The sequence below is a fragment of the Nuphar pumila genome, chromosome 2, assembly GCF_984573655.1.
Source record: "Nuphar pumila chromosome 2, dmNupPumi1.hap1.1, whole genome shotgun sequence".
Taxonomy (NCBI): Eukaryota; Viridiplantae; Streptophyta; class Magnoliopsida; order Nymphaeales; family Nymphaeaceae; genus Nuphar; species Nuphar pumila.
The window spans coordinates 32,663,587-32,672,359 of NC_143250.1; the positions used below are offsets into that span (position 1 = coordinate 32,663,587).

Consider the following 8,773-nt stretch of genomic DNA (forward strand, 5'->3'; position numbering starts at 1 on the left):
GCATATCGATTTTTTACAATGAGCGGGATGTGGAACAACATTTACTGTTGAAGCCCAAATGTTACAATGATATGTACTTATAAAGGGTGTGATTTCTACATCGATTTGAAGCATTGATTTGTATGTTTGAAGCAACAATTTTTATGTTTGAAGCAACAATTTGTATGTTTAAAGCATAAATGATTTATACGTTTGATGAAACAGCGATTTATACTTGTTGACGATAGCGATTCATGTAACAGCTATTTAATTACAAGTATAAAACTTTAAAGCGACTTCTATAGAAATCACCAAATGAGCAACGATTGGAACACACAAATGGCCACCTTATATCGCTATAATGTTAATTCTTCACGCACAGTTTTCAATTACATACTACAATATGTAACAAATCGATACTATAAAGCACTTAATATTTTACAAATTGGTACATATATCCCATAATATATTACTATACCTAACCCTATACCCTAAACCCTTAATATATTACTAAACCCTAAACCCTTAATATATTACTAAACCCTAAACTTTGAACCTTAAAACCTAAACCCTTAATATATTACTAAACCCTAAACCCTAACCCTAAAACTGAAACCCTAAACCCTTAATATCTTACTAAACCATAATGCTAAACCTTAAACCCTTAATATATTAATAAACCCTAAACCCTAACCCTAAACCTAAAACCTAAAACCTAAAACCTAAACCCTAAACCCTTAATATCTTACTAAACCGTAATGCTAAACCTTAAACCCTTAATATATTACTAAACCATAAACCTTAAACCCTAAACTCTAAACCCTAAACGTAAACCCTCGATTTATATGATGATTCTGTATATCTATTTATAAGTTGTCAACAAGAATTTCTATATCAATTTATATGATATTTGATCATTGATTTGCGTGATACTATTGTGATCATTGCAAAAAAAAAATCTTGTTTTTCTTCTTCTCCTTCTCTTTTCCTTTCTAACCTCTATTTCCTTTTTTGGAAAGGGAAATAAAAGACAGAAAAGAAGAGAGAGAGAAACTCTTTTGTGAAGGTCTCACTTGACCTTAATTTTGAAAATATTTAGAAAAATTATTCACCTCTGTTTTGAAATATTTGCGGGAAAAAGGGAGATGGGATTCATTCGTCGGTACGAGATTTGACCGTTCCTGACGCCTTTACCAAGGGTAATCGAACCAAGGGTCGAATTTATGCCTTTTTGCTTTGCCTAAATATTTTTCTAAGAATTTATTTTAAGTCTAAGAATGCACAAAGAATCATGCTTGTGAAAATGTGAATGCAAAGATGTATGCTTTCGAGAAAAAAAATTCAAAAAATTTGGAATTTTTCTAAGTAATTTTGAAATAAACTTGAGAATATGGTGAAGAAACAGTTTTTGAAAGTTGAAGTTGACTTGAAATGGATATAAACTCAAAGTTTAGAATAAACTTGAGTTTTGAGAAAGACAACTTCGAAATTTTGAAGTTGGAATCATATCTGAGATCAAAAATATTTGAAATGACTTTTGGTTTGTTTTTGGAAGAAGGAAGATTCAGTATTGAAGATAGAAAATTGGAGTAGAATTTTTGGAAATGAGAATGGAATTTGAAATGGAGGTTGAATCTGGAACTTTGGAATTGAATTTAGACTTTTAAATTTGAAAGGTGAAATTGGAAATCTAGATGAATTATGAAAATGGAACTGAATTCTAGATTTTAGGTGTTTAGATCAGAGGAATTTGGAAATAGAATGGATTTAAGAAGTCCAAAGGGATTTTGGAAATAGAATTTTGGATTTTAAGAAGTCCAAAGTGATTTTGAAAATAGAATTTTGGATTTTAAGAAGTCCAGATGAGGTTAAAAAATAGAATTGGTTTTGAAGTATGGAATTCAAGATAGGATTGAGATTGAAAATCTGGATTTGGGAACGGGTTTTTGAAAATGGAATTGGATTTGAGAAATCCAAGTGGACTTTGAGAATAGAATTGGATTTTGTAAATTCAGATGGAACTTCGAATTGGATTTGAGAAATCCAAATGGAATTTGAAATTGGAAAGAAGGATAGAGAATGAAACTTGATTTTCAAACTTGAATTTTGAAATGAGAAGATGAATTTTGGAAATTTCAAAGTTTGAATTGAACTTTGAAATTTGATTTTTGAATATTGAATCGAATTTGAAATTGAATCTTGAAAATGAATTTGGAATTTCAAAGTTGAATTGAACTTTGAAATTGGAATGCTTGAATTGGAAATTGAATTTTGAATATAGAAGTGAATTCAAAATTTCAAAGTCGAATTGGACTTTGAAATTGAAGTTTGAATTTTGAAGTAAGACAGATTTGAGAATAGAAAGATGAATTTAAATTTATAAATAAGAATTGAAGATTGATCTGAGAAATGAGAAGATATTTGAAGGATTATTTCAAAATCACTTGATTTTTGAAGAAAATTTGAAAATATGATGTAATTCTATCCTAAATGATGAAATGAATTAAAAAATTTGAAAATTGGATATTGAAAATCATATTTCATTCTTTAGGAGAATTAAAATAAGATTGAAAATATAATATATCTCTGATTATGGTCATAAAATGTATTATAAAATAATCTATATTTAAATTCAGATGAAGAATAAAATACATTTTGGTGCCTTTATAGAGTTTAAAATGAAATTAACTTTCAATATATCCTGAGTATGGCTATTGATATATGTTTTGAGTTAATTTTAAGTTAAACTCTAATAAAGGAAGAAAGCATTTTAGAAAAATATGATGATTTTTGGAAAGAGATCCAGTGTGGATCTAGTGTTATTCCATAAAAGATGAAAACCATAAGTTTTGTTCACACTTTGACTATGGTCATTGGTACAAATCGTCAACTTAGGATTTAATCACCTTTTATTAGAATGGTGCACGTGTCATTCGTGTTCCCATTCGTGAATTTTTGAAATAAAAGAGAAAATATCATGAAACAAGCAATTCTAGGAGATATGTATGCTCACACATTTTAATCTAGTGTTAAAAAGCAAATATTCTCATTGATGTCTAGTTATTACAAGTTTTGGATTGAATAAAAAATTCTTAAAGAAAAGCAATATCCTCCATATATTCCTACAAAATACTGAGTTAGTATAAAATAGAGAAAGATTGCAAATAACAAATTAATTTTAGAAATGTGAAATGATGGGATACTCATGCTTATGCTAAAAGAAATGCAATGCCTCATTCAAAACTTATATCAGAATGGTGTATTGGGTTGATGCATATATGATATCCTAAGGTAGTAAGAAAAAATGAATATTTGAAACATACAAATGATATCCTTAAGCTAACTTAGTATATATATACTTGATGTATTATGTAGGTGGAGAATGCAATGCTTGTGTTGGATGAGGGGATGTATGCTAGAAATAGTTAAGTGATTGTGAAGTGATGCTTAGTATGATGGAGATTGCAGCAAATGGAAAAAGATAAAAGATAAAAAAAAGGTTGAATGATCATGGTATGGGATGAAGGCAGCACACATGATGTGCTTAAGTGCACAAGAAGGTGACAGCATGGGTATATATGTATTGTGAGATGAAAAAGTAGAATATTAAGAAGATAATGTTACAACAATAAGATAGTGTGTGACAGTTGATGATGGGAGTGAAGTTTTGTATGAAGATAGTGGTTGTTGATGGTACAACAATGTAGGGAAAAAGGGGTGCCGAGTTATGACAGTGGAGGATGTAGAAGTGTTAACTAAAGGGAAAGCTAATTGTGAGGCTAAGGTGCACATGGATTGTATGCTAGGTAAAGGAAAATGAAGTGGTGGTTGGGAGATGAAAATGAGACTGTGGAGGTTTGTAATGGTAGGTGTTGAAGAAGGGGTCTGGATCATGCTGCAGTGAAGGTAAAGTACTAGTGTAGTGGAAATTGCAGGAAAACGTAAGGTGCTGAATGTAATAAATGAAACAAAGGGGGGGGGGGGGGGGATGGCAAGATGGTTAGCTATAGGTCACACATGCTATGATAGATGGTGACCCAAGATAGTGAGGGCACTGTGGTGATAAGGTGGGGATTATCCACCTTTAAAGGTTAAGAGAAAAGAAGCAACAGGGGACTCTCTAGATTAAGGCATAAAACAGACTGATGAGAGACAACGACAACATGGGTATTGTAACAGTATAGTGGTGACAGGAAATAGCTATGAAATGGATGGAAGGACTATAGGTGGACATGGTGAATAGTGTGATTTGCAGCAATGGAGTGTATGAAATGGGTGTGTGCTGCCATGTGGTGACAACAGTGTGGGTGAAATAAAGTGGGTAGGTGCAAAAATGTGGGTATGACTGCTGTTGTAATTGCAACAGTGAAAGGAGGGTTGAAGGGATGCTGTGAAGAGTGGGGTTGTGTTGAAGAAGGTTGTGTGTGACAGGTGATGATGTTGTGTCAATGCAACAGTGGGATAAAAGGATGCAGTGAGTGTTTTGGTATAGAATAGATGTAAAGGGATGTAGTGGTGTTGAAAACAATAGGGCACGCTTGTGTGAATTACAACAAATGATGCTATGTAGAGAGTGACAATGCTGGAGGCATATGTTGTGGTAATGCAATGATAGCACAGGGATGTTGAAAGTACAGATGGGATGGAAACCATAGATTAAACTTTTACAGGAAACGCGAAGGATGGGCTTTTAAAGACTTGGTGAAGATGTCAAAATTCTTCAGTCCTTCAGGGGACCTTGCTTTAGCTAACCCCTTCACCATAGTGCCTCCCACAATAACGCCATTGGCCTCCCATGCTGATATCTGAGACAAATGTTCTGTCTTTGAGATGCAAAAACCAACAACCACAATTTTACTTGTTGCCTCTTTTATGTCATACGGAAGAGATTGAACAGACAAGCTTACAGAAATGTGAGCACCAGTGACATATGTTGAACTCACAGGGCATATGAACCTCTATGAAGCATCAACAATGGCTTCCATTCGATACTTTGGTGTAGTAAGCGTCATCAATGGCACTAATTCAATATTATTTTTAGTGGCTTCCTTTCTCAGAATTTCAATTCCTTCTAGAGGAACATTTGGCACAACTAAGCCATGGACACCAACATCTTTAACCAGAGCCTGCATAGCAGTTGTCTGGAGAACTGACTCATCTGCCCAAGGGTTGGAGAATGGTACATCCAATTCAATCATGTAAGAATCAAGAACTTTCAATGCCTTTGTTGTGGCTGAAAGGTCAAGGCCTCCTGCAGTAATGCAAAGCATGAAGGTTGCTCTGCCCTGTTTCCTCAATCTACCGAAGGTCTCTAAGATATTCACAGCAGAAGCAGGAGAGGCCTTCAAGGAATCCATAGTTGGGGGAGGACGGCATAACAGGAGATATGTCTTGTGGTGAAGGTATGGTTAACAGGTAGGGGTTGAAGGTGTGGATCCATCGTAACACTCACAGTGATATCCACAGATGCATACGGTGAAGGGGATAACTACAATAAACTTGAAAAAGGGTAAAAAAAATGAAGTAAAATGAAAGGCTATACGATTTATGAGATGTTGATGAAGAAATGGCAGTGAAATGGGGAACAATGAATGTTGGGCTTCCTGAGATAATTGTGAAGGTGAAACGGGTGTGGAGACACACTAATAAACAACAACTATGTGATTTACATTGTATAGTATGCAAGTATGTCTTATGGAATTGAGGGATGAGGGACCGATGAGGACATAAACTCAGTAAGAGGAAGAACACTTCATCACGAAACAGAACCTCATTGATATTAGAAAACCTTAAATAGCAACATCAACAAAGATGGATATAATGTAAATTATGATGATCAGATGCATCTGATACATACACAATGTGTCCAAAGCTATCCAAACGAAAAGAAAACCAAATAGAAACGATATTATGCGATATTGAACTACATAATAAACGGAGAAGAGGTAAATCAGATTATATAAATATATATAAAGAGGAGCTAATGATGTTAAAAAAAAAAAAGAATGGACAGGATGCCAAATACACCCATAATGAAGACATTGGCTAAGCCACACAAGTAAAAAAAATGCAACCATGAATGAAAGGGATCATAACGAACCCATACGCCCATGCCATATTACAAAAATTAAACTGGGGAATAGAAGGAAAAAGGAAGCAATGCGATGAAATGAGAGGAACAAGGAAAAAATGTATGAATGAAATCGGTTAATGAAATGAATTAATAGAGACAAATGAATGATGCGTTTCCACAGTGAATGTGGGTGATACACAGATACTGTGTATGACGTGGTAGATTATCAAAACAGGAAATCCAGATCGATGGATGATCAAAAGCAAACATGGCATTTGAAAATCAATAGAGGATAAAAGAAAAAAGAAGAGAAAGGAAAACCACATACTTAATTATCAAAATGAAATTAAAAATGGGATGTAACGCAGAAATTGCAATAAGACAGGGGATCAAAAGTAAAACAGGATATAAACTGGAGTTACAATATATAACAGTGTCAAAATCCAACATGGAAAAGAAAGGACGATAACACCATAATTAAATAATAAATAAAAAAATGATGGAATTAATCTATTCCGTTGTTGTTGCACAGAGATGGGTTGAGGTTGCTATTTGCAACTCAACACCATCGATGGTGCGTCAATGTGGCCAAAAAAGAGAAAAAGAAAAGAAAAAAAAAATCAAAGGGAAATCAAAATTTTCAGGGAGAAGAAGGGATTCTTACTTGATTCAGAAGAAGGACTCGGGGCTCCTTCTGTCGCTTAAGCGGAGATACCAGGGAAATCAGAGGGAGAAGGAGAGGAGGAAAAGGGGAGAGAAGAAGAATTGAAAGCATGATCGTGAAAATGGAGGGGTGGAGAAGCGGTGAAGGGGAGAGGGGCCTCGGGTGTGTTTTTATAACGGCAAGTCGTTATGGGTTTTTCAATGGAGGTCCTCTACAATTTTCGGAATTTTCAAAAAAAGGTTTTTCAGGAAAAGTGCTTTTCAAAAAAAATGGGGTTTTAGTTAAAAGGGATTTTCATAAAGTAGATGAACTACTTTTTTTCTAAATTTTGGAAGGAAAATCCGAAAATATGAGAAAAATATAAGTACTTTTAGCAAGCAGGACCCAAATGAGGTTTTTGAAAGGGTTTTTTTAAATTATTATTTTAAAATATTCAAGATATTCTAAAATGAGTTTTTTTATTTTGAAAAGTAGGGTTAATTTTGAAAATTGATTTTCAGAAATGGACCTGTCCAGAAATTTTGATAAAACATTAGAATTCAGATCTCAAATTGAGATCGGACCTTGTATTGAGAAAAACCTCTAAGAAAATACAAAGAAATTGATTTTTTGATTTTTTGAAAAATAAGAAATTCAGATTTAGAATTGGATCTGGATATCTGATTTGGGTCCAAGATGGGGACAGATATAAAACTGAGTCTGAATTCCAGTGAATTCGAGAAATGAATGAAAATTTGATCACAAATTGACCTAGTTTATTCAGAGAACGGGTCAGGGCAACAAGGAAAAGTTTTGGATTTTTTTGAAAATTTGGGGTGTTCACAACTATGACAATATTTTTGTAACAAAGACAAATTGACTAAACATTACAATGATTTTTAAGATATCAATAGGAATTGTCATATCGATTTAAGATAATGTTTTGATTCTTAATATTGATTTAAGATATTGTTTTGATTCTAAATATCGATTTTTAAGATATCAATACAAATTTCCAAATCAATTTAAGATATTATTTTGAATCTTAGTATCGATTTTTATGTTGATTCTTAATATCGATTTACAATATTGTTTTGATTCTTTATATCAATTTAAGATATTGTTTAGATTCTAAATAACAATTTTTAAGATATCAATACGAATCTCTAAATCGATTTAAGATATTGTTTTGAATCTTAATATTGATTTTTATGTTGATTTTTTATATCGATTTAAGATATTGTTTTGATTCTTAATGTTGATTTCTATCCTGATTCTGCATATCGATTTATAAGCTATCAACAGGAATTTCCATATCGATTTATGGTCGACAAAAACGTCATTGCGTAAACCGCCTAAAACGTGAACCGCTTAAAGGTATATGTTATTTTATTATAAAATCTTTGGCGGGTCCCATAAACATTAAACTCCTCTGCTATAAAAGGAGATCCTCGTAATATTACCCCATAAATGTTTCACAAAAAATCTAACGCTTCATCTTCTTTCGTCGGAGCACCCTTTACCATCTCGATGCGTTTTTGTGTTATGCAGGTTACCAATGGCTTACATTTGTAAGAGAAGAAACACTTCATCGTTAGAGAGAAAATCTCTTGATGAAATCGTCGAATAATATGTTTTATATGAGCAATTAGAAGCATACTAGAAAATAATGATGATTGAGAATGATAAAGAAAGGGAGCAATTGCTGGTAAAGTATAGAGCGGAGCCTAATCCGTCAGATATTGAAGATGATGATCCAACAAAGAATGATGAGGGAGAAGTACAGATGAAAAAGAAGAAGAATGATGACAAAGATAAGTAAAAGAAAAGGAAGGAAGAGGATAATGAAAAAAAACAAAGAAAAACGAGGCAAAAGAAGGAGGTGGACGATAGGAAAAAGCAAAGGAAGAATAAGGAGAAGGTGGAAGAGAAGCGAAGGCAAAAGGAGGAGGAGGGGGAGAGGAAAAGACAAAGGAAGAATAAAGAGAAAGAGGAAGAGAAGCGAAGACAGAAGAAGGAGGAGGAGGAGAGGGAAAAGCAAAGAAAGAATAAGGAGGAAGAGAAGTGAAGGCAAAAGA

General features: G+C 33.4%; 1 pseudogene; it reads right to left on the minus strand.

The window, feature by feature from the left end:
• Window positions 1-4,643: 4,643 nt before the first annotated feature.
• Window positions 4,644-5,336, minus strand: LOC149845191 (tryptophan synthase alpha chain pseudogene; annotated as a pseudogene).
• Between the last annotated feature and the right edge of the window lie 3,437 nt (window positions 5,337-8,773).